Source organism: Rhipicephalus microplus, chromosome X, assembly GCF_043290135.1.
Source record: "Rhipicephalus microplus isolate Deutch F79 chromosome X, USDA_Rmic, whole genome shotgun sequence".
Classification (NCBI taxonomy): Eukaryota; Metazoa; Arthropoda; class Arachnida; order Ixodida; family Ixodidae; genus Rhipicephalus; species Rhipicephalus microplus.
Genome location: NC_134710.1, coordinates 74,534,947 through 74,548,187, shown reverse-complemented (window position 1 = coordinate 74,548,187; position 13,241 = coordinate 74,534,947). Strand labels below are relative to the sequence as shown.

Sequence of the window (13,241 nt, the reverse complement as noted above, 5' to 3'; positions counted from 1 at the left end):
ATCCCGTGCGTTCATGGTCAGAAAGCCTAAGTCACAGAGCGAAAGAGAAGAAGGCGAAGGAAGATTGGAAAACAATCCGTGTAACATGGGAACAGATCAGTAAAAAATGCAGCGCCCAACTTGGGGCTTGAACGAACGATTCTGAGATTAAAAGTCTCATGCTCTAGCGACTGCGCTAGCCGGGCGGACAGTACCCGTTTCAGTTTGCGTCATCTCGTGTATTCATGGTCAGAAAGCTTAAGTCACAGAGCGAAAGAGAGGAAGGCGAAAGAAGATTGGAAAACAATCCGTGTAAAAGGGCACAGATGAGTAAAAAAATGCAGCGCCCAACGTGGGGTTCAAATCCACGACCCTGAGATTATTAGTCTCATGCTCTACCGACTGAGCTAGCCGGGCGGAAAGTACCCGTTTCAGTTTGCGTCATCTCGTGCGTTCATGGTCAGAAAGATTGAGTCAAAAAGTGAAGGAGAGGAAGGCGAAGAAATATTAGAAAACAATTCCTGTAACATGGCAACAGATTAGTAAAAAAATTCAGCGCCCAACATTTGGCTCGAACCCATGACCCTGGGATTAAAAGTCTCATGTTCTACCGACTGAGCTAGCTGGGCAGACAGCACCCGTTTCAGTTTGCGTCACCCCGTGCGTTCATGGTCGTAAAGCTTAAGTCAAAGAACGAAGAAGAGGGAGGCGAAGAAAGATTGAAAAACAATTCGTGAAACATGGGAACAGATCAGTATAAGAACACAGCGCCCAACGTGGGGCTCGAACCCACGACCCTGAGATTAAAAGTCTCATGCTCTACCGACTGAGCTAGTTGAACGGACAGTACGCGTTTCAGTTTGCGTCATCCCGTGCATTCATGGTCAGAAAGCTTAAGTCAAAGAGCGAAGGAGAGGGAGGCGAAGAAATATTGCAAAACAATTTCTGTAACATGGCAACAGATCAGTAGAAAATTCAGCGCCCAACGTGGGGCTCAAACCCACTACCCTGAGAATAAAAGTCTCATGCTCTACCGACTGAGCTAGCCGGGCAAACAGTACCCGTTTCAGTTTGCGTCCCCCCGTGCGTTCATGGTCAGAAAGCTTAAGTCTGAAAGCGAAGGAGAGGGAGGCGAAGAAAGATTGAAAAACAATCCGTGTAACATGGAAACAGATCAGCAAAAAAACGCAGCGCCCAACGTGGGGCTCGAACCCACAACCCTGAGATTAAAAGTCTCATGCTCTACCGACTCAGCTAGCCGGACAGACGGGCCCAGTTTTAGTTTGCGTCACGCCGTGCGTTCATGGTCAGAAAGCTTAAGTCAAAGAGCGAAGGAGAGGAAGGCGAAGAAAGATTGGAAAACAATCCGTGTAACATAGGAACAGATCAGTAAAAAAATGCAGCGCCCAAATTAGGGCTTCAACCCACGACTCCGAGATTAAAAGCCTCATGCTCTACCAACTGAGCTAGCTGGGCAGACAGCAACTGCTTCAGTTTGCTTCACCCCGTGTGTTAATGGTCAGAAAGATAAAGTCAAAGAGCGATTGAGAAGAAGGCATGAAAGATTGGAAAACGATTCCTGTAACATGGGAAACGATCAGTAAAAAAATTGAGCGCCCAACGTGGGGCTCGAACCCACGACCCTGAGATTAAAAGTCTCATGCTCTACCGACTGAGCTAGCCGGGCGGACAGTACGCGTTTCAGTTTGCGTCATCCCGTGCGTTCATGGTCAGAAAGCTTAAGTCACAGAGCGAAAGAGAGGAAGGCGAAGGAAGATTGGAAAACAATCCGTGTAACATGGGAACAGATCAGTAAAAAAATGCAGCGCCCAACGTGGGGTTCAAATCCACGACCCTGAGATTATTAGTCTCATGCTCTACCGACTGAGCTAGCCGGGCAGAAAGTACCCGTTTCAGTTTGCGTCATCTCGTGCGTTCATGGTCAGAAAGATTGAGTCAAAAAGTGAAGGAGAGGAAGGCGAAGAAATATTAGAAAACAATTCCTGTAACATGGCAACAGATTAGTAAAAAAATTCAGCGCCCAACATTTGGCTCGAACCCATGACCCTGGGATTAAAAGTCTCATGTTCTACCGACTGAGCTAGCTGGGCAGACAGCACCCGTTTCAGTTTGCGTCACCCCGTGCGTTCATGGTCGTAAAGCTTAAGTCAAAGAACGAAGAAGAGGGAGGCGAAGAAAGATTGAAAAACAATTCGTGAAACATGGGAACAGATCAGTATAAGAACACAGCGCCCAACGTGGGGCTCGAACCCACGACCCTGAGATTAAAAGTCTCATGCTCTACCGACTGAGCTAGTTGAACGGACAGTACGCGTTTCAGTTTGCGTCATCCCGTGCATTCATGGTCAGAAAGCTTAAGTCAAAGAGCGAAGGAGAGGGAGGCGAAGAAATATTGCAAAACAATTTCTGTAACATGGCAACAGATCAGTAAAAAATTCAGCGCCCAACGTGGGGCTCAAACCCACTACCCTGAGAATAAAAGTCTCATGCTCTACCGACTGAGCTAGCCGGGCAAACAGTACCCGTTTCAGTTTGCGTCCCCCCGTGCGTTCATGGTCAGAAAGCTTAAGTCTGAAAGCGAAGGAGAGGGAGGCGAAGAAAGATTGAAAAACAATCCGTGTAACATGGAAACAGATCAGCAAAAAAACGCAGCGCCCAACGTGGGGCTCGAACCCACAACCCTGAGATTAAAAGTCTCATGCTCTACCGACTCAGCTAGCCGGACAGACGGGCCCAGTTTTAGTTTGCGTCACGCCGTGCGTTCATGGTCAGAAAGCTTAAGTCAAAGAGCGAAGGAGAGGAAGGCGAAGAAAGATTGGAAAACAATCCGTGTAACATAGGAACAGATCAGTAAAAAAATGCAGCGCCCAAATTAGGGCTTCAACCCACGACTCCGAGATTAAAAGCCTCATGCTCTACCAACTGAGCTAGCTGGGCAGACAGCAACTGCTTCAGTTTGCTTCACCCCGTGTGTTAATGGTCAGAAAGATAAAGTCAAAGAGCGATTGAGAAGAAGGCATGAAAGATTGGAAAACGATTCCTGTAACATGGGAAACGATCAGTAAAAAAATTGAGCGCCCAACGTGGGGCTCGAACCCACGACCCTGAGATTAAAAGTCTCATGCTCTACCGACTGAGCTAGCCGGGCGGACAGTACGCGTTTCAGTTTGCGTCATCCCGTGCGTTCATGGTCAGAAAGCTTAAGTCACAGAGCGAAAGAGAGGAAGGCGAAGGAAGATTGGAAAACAATCCGTGTAACATGGGAACAGATCAGTAAATAAATGCAGCGCCCAACTTGGGGCTTGAACCGACGATTCTGAGATTAAAAGTCTAATGCTCTAGCGACTGAGCTAGCCGGGCGGACAGTACCCGTTTCAGTTTGCGTCATCTCGTGCGTTCATGGGCAGAAAGGCTAAGTAAAAGAGCGAAAGAGAGGAAGGCGAAGGAAGATTGAAAAACAATCCGTGTAACATGGGAACAGATGAGTAAAAAACGCAGCGCCCAACTTGCGGCTGGAACCAACGACTCCGAGATTAAAAGCCTCATGCTGTACCAACTGAGCTAGCCGGGCAGAGAGCACCCGTTTCAGTTTGCTTCACCCCGTGTGTTCATGGTCAGAAAGATTAAGTCACAGAGCGAAAGAGAGGAAGGCGAAGAAAGATTGGAAAACAATCCGTGTAACGTGGGAACATATCAGTAAAAAAACGCAGCGCCCAACCTTGGGCTCGAACCCACAACCCTAAGATTAAAAGTCTCATGCTGTACCGACTGAGTTAGCCGGACAGACGGGCCCCGTTTTAGTTTGCGTCACCCCGTGCGTTCATGGTCAGAAAGCTTAAGTCAAAGAGCGAAAAAGAGGAAGGCGAAGAAAGATTGGAAAACAATCCGTGTAACATAGGAACAGATCAGTAAAAAATGCAGCGCCCAAATTAGGGCTTCAACCCACGACTCGGAGATTAAAAGCCTCACGCTCTACCTAATTAAGAAGCGTCAAATCTTGAAAGTGTCAAGTACAACAGACAAAATAGAACTGGCAGAGCTTTCGAAGTTGATTAATAGACGTAGGGTAGGCGATGTAAGAAGGTGTAACATAGAGAGAATTGAACACGCTCTGAAAAACGGAGGAAGTGTCAAAGCATTGAAGAGGAAACTTGGGATATGCAAAAGTCGGATGTATGCACTAAGGGACAAAGAAGGCAAAATAACTACCAATATGGATAGGATAGTTAAAATAGCGGAGAAGTTTTACAGAGATCTGTACAGTAGCTGAGACAACCATGACCTTAATACTATAAGAACTAGCAGTAACCCAGATTACACCCCACAAGTAATGATAGAAGAAGTCAGAAAAGCTTTGGAGAGCATGCAAAGGGGCAAAGCTGCTGGTGAGGATCAGGTAACATTAGATCTGCTGAAAGATGGAGGACAGATTGTGTTAGAAAAACTAGCCACCCTGTTTACGAGGTGTCTCCTGACGAGAAGTGTACCAGAGTCTTGGAAGAACGCTAACATCATCTTAATACATAAGAAACGAGATGACAAGGACTTGAAGAATTACAGGCCAATCAGCTTGCTCTCTGTAGTATACAAGCTATTTACAAAGATAATTGCTAACAGAGTAAAGAAAACATTAGAATTCAATCAACCAAAAGAACAAGCAGGACTTCGAACAGGCTACTCAACAATTGACCACATTCATACTATCAATCAGGTAATAGAGAAATGCTCAGAGTATAACCAACCACTATACATAGCCTTCATAGATTACGAGAAGGCGTTTGCTTCAGTAGAAATATCATCCGTCATGCAAACACTGCGGAATCAGGGCGTAGATGAAGTATATATTGTAAAAGGGGTTTATTGAAGGACTCAGCAAGCGGGTGGTAGCTCTAAAGGAAGGCAGGCGAACCCAGATGACGGAGCTTGATCGCCGATCTCGTGCCTTTTTCTTGTGCTGATGATAGCTGACCTGATGGTATCAACGTCTTTCTTATTCACTACAATTACCCCCGGCGAAAAAGTTGAAGCCATCCTGGCGATCTAACACGTTGGGACAAGCGGGTCAAAGTACGGCTTCAGACGGTTTACGTGAACGATATCACGTCCACGCCGACGACGGTCGCTGGGTGGCGTGAGGGGTTCAATGGCGTAGTTCACGGGTGAAGTACGCTCGACCACGCGGTAGGGACCATGATAATTGGAGAGTAGCTTGGGTGATACACCAGGGGCGCAGGGCGGTACATGAAGCCATACAAGTGCTCCAGGAACGAACGTTGGTGCAGAACGATGGTCGTCGTCACGGATCTCCTTCTGGCGCTGTTGGTCGGATGTAGTAAGGCGCTTGGCTAGCTTGCGGCACTCTTCTGCGTAACGAGCGGCTTCCGAGACAGGCTTGTATTCGGAGAGATCTGGCGAGTATGGCAGTAAAGTGTCGATGGTGTGTGATGGTTCGCGACCGTACAGGAGAAAAAATGGGGAAAACCCGGTAGTGACTTGCGTAGCGGTGTTATACGCGTATTTAACAAATGGGAGAACGAGGTCCCAGTTTGATCAGAAGCGACATGCGTAGCGAGCATGTCTCCCAGAGTACGATTAAACCGCTCAGTCAAGCCGTTCGTCTGTGGGTGGTAGGCTGTACTCTTCCGGTGAACAATATGGCACTGTTGAAGAAGTGCTTGTATTACATCGGAGAGGAAAACACGCCCTCGGTCACTGAGGAGTTCGCGAGGAGGACCATGACGAAGCACAAAACGATTGAGTATGAAAGTTGCGACGTCTTGTGCTGCAGCTGTGGGGAGAGCAGCAGTTTCAGCGTACCGTGTTAGATGATCCACTGCCACGATAGCCCATCGGTTGCCTGCCGTTGTTAATGGTAGTGGTCCGTAGAGGTCAATTCCTACTCGGTCGAATGGGCGGTCTGGGCATGGAAGTGGTTGCAATGAACCTGTTGCAGGATTTGGCGGGCTTTTCCGCCGCTGACATTCGTGGCAGCCGCGAATGAACTGGCGGACGAAGGTAAACATTCCGCGCCAGTAATACCTTTTTCGTAGGCGCTCGTAGGTCTTGAAAACACCGGCGTGAGCACATTGCGGGTCGGAATGAAACGACGCGCAGATGGTAGAACGCAGCGTTCGGGGAATGACTAGTAGCCATTTCCTACCATCTGCTGAATAGTTGCGCCGGTACAAAAGGCCATCCCGAATACTGAAGTGCGGAGCCTGGCGGCGCATGGTTCGAGTGGTTGGAAGTGTCGGTGCCTCGGATAACGCGTCAAGAAGCGAAGCGATCCATGGGTCATTGCGTTGTGCAGAAGAGATGGTGTCCTCGTCAAGCGCTGACAACGTGTTGTCCGAGGAAACAGATGCGATGTCCGGGGATAGGGGAGATCGTGACAGTGCATCAGCATCGGCATGCTTGTGGCCGGAACGATATACCACGCGAATGTCATATTCTTGAAGCCGAAGAGCCCAACGGGCAAGACGACCCGATGGGTCCTTAAGCGAAGATAACCAGCATAATGCGTGGTGGTCCGTTACTACATCAAAAGCACGGCCATAAAGGTATGGGCGGAACTTGACAAGCGCCCAAACGATCGCCAAGCATTCCTTCTCGGTGACGCTGTAGTTCGATTCAGCCTTGGTAAGAGTTCTGCTGGCGTAGGCGACGACATACTCGGCGAATCCAGGCTTGCGTTGCGCGAGAACCGCACCGAGGCCGACACCACTGGCGTCGGTGTGGACCTCAGTTGCTGCCGTAGGATCGTAGTGACGCAGTATTGGTGGCGAAGTGAGGAGACGACGAAGGGTACAGAAGGCTTGGTCACACTCAGAAGACCATGACGAAATATCAGTGGTGCTGCCTATAAGTTTGGTCAAAGGCGCAATGATAGAGGCGAAGTTGCGCACGAACCGGCGAAAGTAGGAGCATAACCCCACGAAGCTCCGTAACTGCTTCATAGTTGTTGGTTTGGGGAAGTCGGCGACAGCACGTAACTTAGCCGGGTCTGGAAGTATACCGTCCTTTGATACGACGTGCCCGAGAATCGTAAGTTGCCGAGCAGCGAAGTGACACTTCTTGAGGTTTAGTTGGAGCTGAGCATTTTTCAGGCACGTGAGGACGTGTTTGAGGCGCTCGAGATGTGTTCCAAAGTCTGGCGCAAAGACGACTATATCGTCGAGATAGCAGAGACAGATTTGCCATTTCAAACCCCGAAGAACCGAGTCCATCATGCGCTCGAAGGTGGCAGGCGCATTGCAGAGGCCGAAGGGCATGACATTAAACTCATACAGACCGTCCGGTGTCACGAAGGCTGTTTTTGGTCGATCGGCATCTGCAAGGGGGACCTGCCAGTACCCTGAGCGCAAATCTAATGATGAAAAAAACTCGGCACCTTGTAAAGTGTCAAGGGCATCATCAATCCTGGGTAAAGGATACACGTCTTTTCGAGTGATCTTATTTAGGCGCCGGTAATCCACGCAGAAGCGAACGGAACCATCCTTTTTTTTTAACGAGCACTACAGGTGAGGCCCATGGACTTTGTGAAGGTTGAATGACGCCACGTTGCAGCATATCGTTCACCTGTTCGGTAATAACTTGGCGTTCGGTCGCAGAAACACGATATGGTCGCTGTCGTAGTGGCGCATGGGAGCCGGTATCGATGTAATGTAGAGTGGTAGAAGTGCGGCCAAGTGAAGGTTGAACAACATCGAAAGATTCGCGGTACTGGTACAGCAGTTGGAGGAGTTCAGATCGTTCAGATGGTGACAGTCCGTCTGCGATCACCGAATCGAACACTTTCGAAGCCTGTACATCAGAGTGGTTAAGAGCACTGACGGCGGAGAGGTCACTTTGGGATGATTCTTGCGGCACGGTAAAAATTTGTCCGTTATCAATGGGCTGTACGCATCCAAGAGACTCGCCTTTAAACAGTTTGATGGAATGCGGAAAGGGATTGGTAAGGCAGAGAGCACTGGCTCCATTAGAAATTGAGAGGGCTGAATAAGGGAGCAGAAGTGGTTTCCGACTTAGAAAGAGGCTTGATGGCTCGAAAAATGCTACTTCATCACGCATGCCATCGGAGACCACAGGGAGCAAAACAGCTGTTGTCGGTGGAATGTCAGTGTCTTCTTTGACAACTAGCTTGTGCGCAGCTTGATTAGTGTGGTCGTAGGGCTGGTCGAAGAACGGAAGCAGTTCAAGTTCGGAACGGGCACAATCTATAACGGCACGATTACGGGATAGGAAATCCCAGCCAAGTATGATGTCATGAGAGCACGAGGAAAGGACGATAAACTCAACAATGTAGAGGTCCTCTGCAATTTTGAGTCGGGCAGTGCAGGCGGCTATAGGTCGAACGGGTTCTCCATTTGCTGCACGTAAGAACATATCAAGCGGCGTGGTCACCTTTCGGAGCTTGCGGCAAAGTTTGGCGTCTATAACAGACACAGCGGCACCGGTATCCACAAGAGCGTATGCATGGGCGCCGTCTACAAAAACTTCGACGATATTTGACGGCAAGGTGCGAGGACTTGAAGATTTCGATAGCGCAGTTCTTGCCCCTTGAACTGCGACGGCTAGTTTCCCTCATTTTGAGGGGCTGGTCGTGGACGCATGGGTGACAAGGAGCGTCGATTGGGTGAAGGTGAGCGACGAGAGGAAGTTGCGGGATAGTCACGGGAAGGCGTGTTTGACTGACGATCCGAACTTTCATAACCAAAAGGTGGTCGGTCCATGTAGTTGCTTCGTGGTCGGATGTCTGTGTAGGCGGGCACGCGACGACGGCAGTATCGGGAGATATGGCCAGGTCCGCCGCACGCGAAACAGATCGGCCGGTTATCGCGCGTTCGCCAGGCATTTGCAGCAGGGGGCGCCGCCCACGCGGCATACGGCTGAGTCGAGGCTGCGGTAGCGAGGGGAGGAGCCCATGCGACGGAAGACTGAGTAGGAGCGGTGACATGCGGCAGTCCATTGAACGGCGAGGGCTGGTGTGGCTGCTGCCTCTTTACTGCGTCAGCATAAGTAAGAGGCGCGGCGACAACTTGCTGCTGAAAGGGCACTGGCATAGCCTCGGCAATCTGGTCCTGAAGTGCATGTCGGAGCATGGGAGCTAACGGTGTCGGTGGTTGCTCTTGCTGCTGCTGCGGGAGCTCTAGGCGCTGACAAAACGGCAGGAGGGAAAGCTGACGTGCGACCTCCTCACGCACAAAGTCTTTCATTTGTGCTAGAAGGCGGGAGTGGTCAGGTACGACGTCCAGTGCAGCGAGTGGTTGGTTAGACTGAAATGGACGACGGGTGAGAGCTCGTTGCCGTCGCAATTCGTCGTAGTTCTGGCACAGAGTTACCACTTCAGACACCGTGCCAGGAGACTTCGCCAGGAGCATTTGAAAGACGTCGTCATCAACACCTTTCATAATGTGCTGGATCTTAGCACTTTCGCTCATTGCGGCATCGACGCGCTTGCACAGATCGAGAATATCTTCAATATAGGCGGTAAACGTTTCGCCAGGTTCTTGTGCCTGTGAGCGCAGGCGTTGTTCGGCGCGCAACTTCCGCACGGCAGGGCGACCGAAAACCGAGGATATTGCCTGCTTGAAAGTGGCCCAGTTCTCGAACTCGGATCCGTGGTTTGTGTACCACAGTTTCGCCACATTAGTCAAGTAAAAGTTGACGGTGCTCAACTTAGCAGCGTCATCCCACCTGTTTGGTCCACTGACTTTTTCGTAGGACGACAGCCAGTCCTCGACGTCCTGGTCTTCGGCACCCGAAAAGATCGGGGGGTCTCGCTGGTGAACCGGGCCGGGGCAAGTAGGAGCCGCGAGAGGTGCTGTCTGTTGGGCAGCGTCAACTTGCATGGTCGACGGCAGAGTGCGGGATCAAAGTTCCAGGGTGTAGGTGATGCAGTTACCCAGCACAATCCACCAAATGTAAAAGGGGTTTATTGAAGGACTCAGCAAGCGGGTGGTAGCTCTAAAGGAAGGCAGGCGAACCCAGATGACGGAGCTTGATCACCGATCTCGTGCCTTTTTCTTGTGCTGATGATAGCTGACCTGATGGTATCAACGTCTTTCTTATTCACTAGAATATAAACATTCTGGAAGAAATCTAAAGGGGATCAACTGCTACCATAGTGCTTCATAAAGAAAGCAACAGAATACCAATCAAGAAGGGTGTAAGGCAGGGGGACACAATTTCCCCAATGCTTTTTACCGCATGCTTACAGGAGGTTTTCAGAAGCCTAGAATGGGAACAGTTAGGGATAAGAGTCAACGAAGAATACCTTAGTAACCTGCGCTTTGCCGATGACAATGCATTGCTGAGTAACTCGGGGGATGAATTGCAACTCATGATTACGGAGTTAGACAAGGAGAGTAGAAAGGTGGGTCTTAAAATTAATCTGCAGAAAACGAAAGTAATGTACAACAACCTCGGCAAGGAGCAGCGCTTCAAGATAAGTAATAGTGCACTTGAAGTTGTAAAAGACTATGTCTACTTAGGGCAGGTAATAACCAGAGAGCCTAACCACGAGATTGAAGTAACTAGAAGAATAAGAATGGGGTGGAGCACATTCGGCAAGCACTCTCAAATTTGACAGGTAGATTGCCACTATCCCTCAAGAGGAAGGTATATAACAGCTATATCTTGCCGGTACTTAGCTACGGAGCAGAAACCTGAAGACTTACAAAGAGGGTTCAGCTTAAATTGAGGACGATGCAGCAAGCAATGGAAAGAAAAATGGTCGGTGTAACCTTAAGAGACAAGAAGAGAGCAGAGTGGATTAGGGAACAAACGGGGGTTAAGGATATCATAGCTGAAATCAAGAAGAAGAAATGGACATGGGCAGGGCATGTAGCGCGTAGACAGGATAACCGCTGGTCATTAAGGGTAACTGACTGGATTCCCAGAGAAGGGAAGCGGGTTAGGGGGAGACAAAAGGTTAGGTGGGCAGATGAGATTAAGAAGTTTGCGGGTATAAATTGGCAGCAGCAAGCACAGGACCGGGTTAACTGGCGGAACATGGGAAAGGCCTTTGTCCTGCAGTGGACGTAGTCAGGCTGATGATGATGATGATGATGATGCTCTACCAACTGAGCTAGCCGGGAACACAGCAACCGTTTCAGTTTGCTTCACCCCGTGTGTTAATGGTCAGAAAGATCAAGTCAAAGAGCGAAGGAGAAGAAGGCAAAGAAAGATTGGAAAACGATTCCTGTAACATGGGAAACGATCAGTAAAAAGATTGAGCGCCCAACGTGGGGCTCGAACCCACGACCCTGAGATTAAAAGTCTCACGCTCTACCGACTGAGCTAGCCGGGCGGACAGTACGCGTTTCAGTTTGCGTCATCCCGTGCGTTCATGGTCAGAAAGCTTAAGTCACAGAGCGAAAGAGAAGAAGGCGAAGGAAGATTGGAAAACAATCCATGTAACATGGGAACAGATCAGTAAAAAAATGCAGCGCCCAACTTGGGGCTTGAACCAACGATTCTGAGATTAAAAGTGTCATGCTCTAGCGACTGAGCTAGCCGGGCGGACAGTACCCGTTTCAGTTTGCGTCATCTCTTGTGTTCATGGTCAGAAATCTTAAGTCACAAAGCGAAAGAGAGGAAGGCAAAAGAAGATTGGAAAACAATCCGTGTAACATGGGCACAGATCAGTAAGAAAATGCAGCGCCCAACGTGGGGCTCGAACCCGCGGCCCTGAGAATATTAGTCTCATGCTCTACCAACTGAGCTATCTGGGCGGACAGTACCCGTTTCAGTTTGCGTCATCTCGTGCGTTCATGGTCAGAAAGGCTAAGTCAAAGAGCGAAGGAGAGGAAGGCGAAGAAATATTGGAAAACAATTCCTGTAACATGGCAACAGATCAGTAAAAAATACAGCGCCCAACGAGGGGTTCGAACCCGCGGCCCTGAGATTATTAGTCTCATGCTCTACCGACTGAGCTAGCCGGGCGGACAGTACCCGTTTCAGTTTGCGTCATCTCGTGCGTTCATGGTCAGAAAGGCTAAGTCAAAGAGCGAAGGAGAGGAAGGCGAAGAAATATTGGAAAACCATTCCTGTAACATGGACAGATCAGTAATAAAACGCAGCGCCCAACGTGGGGCTCGAACCCAAAACTCTGAGATTAAAAGTCTCATGCTCTACCGACTAAGCTAGCCGGGCTTTTTTTTTTTTTTTTTTTTTTCTTTATTGCCTTTTAATAACCACAAGCAAAGGAAATACATACAAAATATGTACACTTACTAAAACACCAGCTTCAACTTGGCCAGTGCACTTGGTTTAAAAAGGCTTCACAGAAGCCAATTGGTCGAGCACAGGTAACCACTCGGGGGGTTCAGGCAGCGCTTTAAACACGTCTCGTGTATACAGCATACTCTCAACAAAATAGTCTCTCGCTGAACGTGCGTCTACACGCATATGTCGAACATCCATTCTTGTCCTCCACACACTATGCATGCAAAGCAACATTAACATGTCACTCGTCACTTCCCCTGCAGCTGCACACGGAAGAAAACGGATTCCAAAAGCGTTGATAGGTAGTTCTTTTTTTATAGTCCGTTGTAGTACGTCCCACAAGAACACAGCATCATGGCAGTCGAGAAAGATATGATTTATCGTTTCTGGTTTGCCGCAGATTAGACAGTTGACGGACCACGGTACAAAAAGCCCTTTACTTTTTAGCCATGGCAGTACAGGGAGAGTGCCGGTATGCACTTGAAAGAAGAATGTTTTGACAGAGGGTCTGACTGGCATTCTCTTAACACGTTTAAACACGTCACGCTCAGAACCTAGCCTGCACGAAGCTCGGTAGACGGGCACTGGCAGGAAGACATCAAGAAGGTCACGATACAGTTTCTTTTTAGTCACGTCGGACAAGTATTCGTACGAAAATCTTTCCTTGAGCAGGCGTGTAGCTGTAACTACTTCTCGCAAATAAGGACTGAGTGGTCCAGCTTCGAAGGAAAAGGATGACACGACGAAATCAGATAAGGGGGTCTGCAGTCTTGCTTGGATCACAGTTCTCAAGAAATTGTCAGTTTGATCTCGAGCGAACATGAATCTGCTCACCAACTGCTTAAAAAACAGATGCAAAAGCCCCAGACCACCATATTTTACCCTATGAAATAAATTGCACCGGCTCGTGCGCTCCCACTGCGACCCCCATATAAAGGTCGCGAATACTCGGTGCATTTTCTGGACCGAAGTGCGGGTCATGGTTAACACTTGTAATACATAAAACACTTTTG

The 13,241-nt window shown here is 49.0% G+C and overlaps 1 protein-coding gene and 14 non-coding genes across 15 annotated transcripts in view; all 15 read right to left on the bottom strand.

Moving 5' to 3' along the window:
* Nucleotides 1-13,241, bottom strand: part of LOC119176671 (unextended protein) — a 418,752-nt gene that overhangs the window by 289,521 nt on the left and 115,990 nt on the right. The gene's annotated exons all lie outside the window — the stretch shown is intronic.
* TRNAI-AAU (transfer RNA isoleucine (anticodon AAU)) lies at nucleotides 324-396 on the bottom strand. Its single transcript has one exon. It is a non-coding gene; the product is annotated as a tRNA-Ile (tRNA).
* TRNAK-UUU (transfer RNA lysine (anticodon UUU)) lies at nucleotides 748-820 on the bottom strand. The gene has a single exon. It is a non-coding gene; the product is annotated as a tRNA-Lys (tRNA).
* On the bottom strand, nucleotides 959-1,031 carry TRNAK-UUU (transfer RNA lysine (anticodon UUU)). Its single transcript has one exon. It is a non-coding gene; the product is annotated as a tRNA-Lys (tRNA).
* Nucleotides 1,171-1,243, bottom strand: TRNAK-UUU (transfer RNA lysine (anticodon UUU)). The gene has a single exon. It is a non-coding gene; the product is annotated as a tRNA-Lys (tRNA).
* TRNAK-UUU (transfer RNA lysine (anticodon UUU)) lies at nucleotides 1,594-1,666 on the bottom strand. The gene has a single exon. It is a non-coding gene; the product is annotated as a tRNA-Lys (tRNA).
* On the bottom strand, nucleotides 1,806-1,878 carry TRNAI-AAU (transfer RNA isoleucine (anticodon AAU)). The gene has a single exon. It is a non-coding gene; the product is annotated as a tRNA-Ile (tRNA).
* TRNAK-UUU (transfer RNA lysine (anticodon UUU)) lies at nucleotides 2,230-2,302 on the bottom strand. The gene has a single exon. It is a non-coding gene; the product is annotated as a tRNA-Lys (tRNA).
* On the bottom strand, nucleotides 2,441-2,513 carry TRNAK-UUU (transfer RNA lysine (anticodon UUU)). The gene has a single exon. It is a non-coding gene; the product is annotated as a tRNA-Lys (tRNA).
* Nucleotides 2,653-2,725, bottom strand: TRNAK-UUU (transfer RNA lysine (anticodon UUU)). The gene has a single exon. It is a non-coding gene; the product is annotated as a tRNA-Lys (tRNA).
* Nucleotides 3,076-3,148, bottom strand: TRNAK-UUU (transfer RNA lysine (anticodon UUU)). Its single transcript has one exon. It is a non-coding gene; the product is annotated as a tRNA-Lys (tRNA).
* TRNAK-UUU (transfer RNA lysine (anticodon UUU)) lies at nucleotides 11,239-11,311 on the bottom strand. Its single transcript has one exon. It is a non-coding gene; the product is annotated as a tRNA-Lys (tRNA).
* On the bottom strand, nucleotides 11,663-11,735 carry TRNAI-AAU (transfer RNA isoleucine (anticodon AAU)). The gene has a single exon. It is a non-coding gene; the product is annotated as a tRNA-Ile (tRNA).
* TRNAI-AAU (transfer RNA isoleucine (anticodon AAU)) lies at nucleotides 11,874-11,946 on the bottom strand. The gene has a single exon. It is a non-coding gene; the product is annotated as a tRNA-Ile (tRNA).
* TRNAK-UUU (transfer RNA lysine (anticodon UUU)) lies at nucleotides 12,084-12,156 on the bottom strand. The gene has a single exon. It is a non-coding gene; the product is annotated as a tRNA-Lys (tRNA).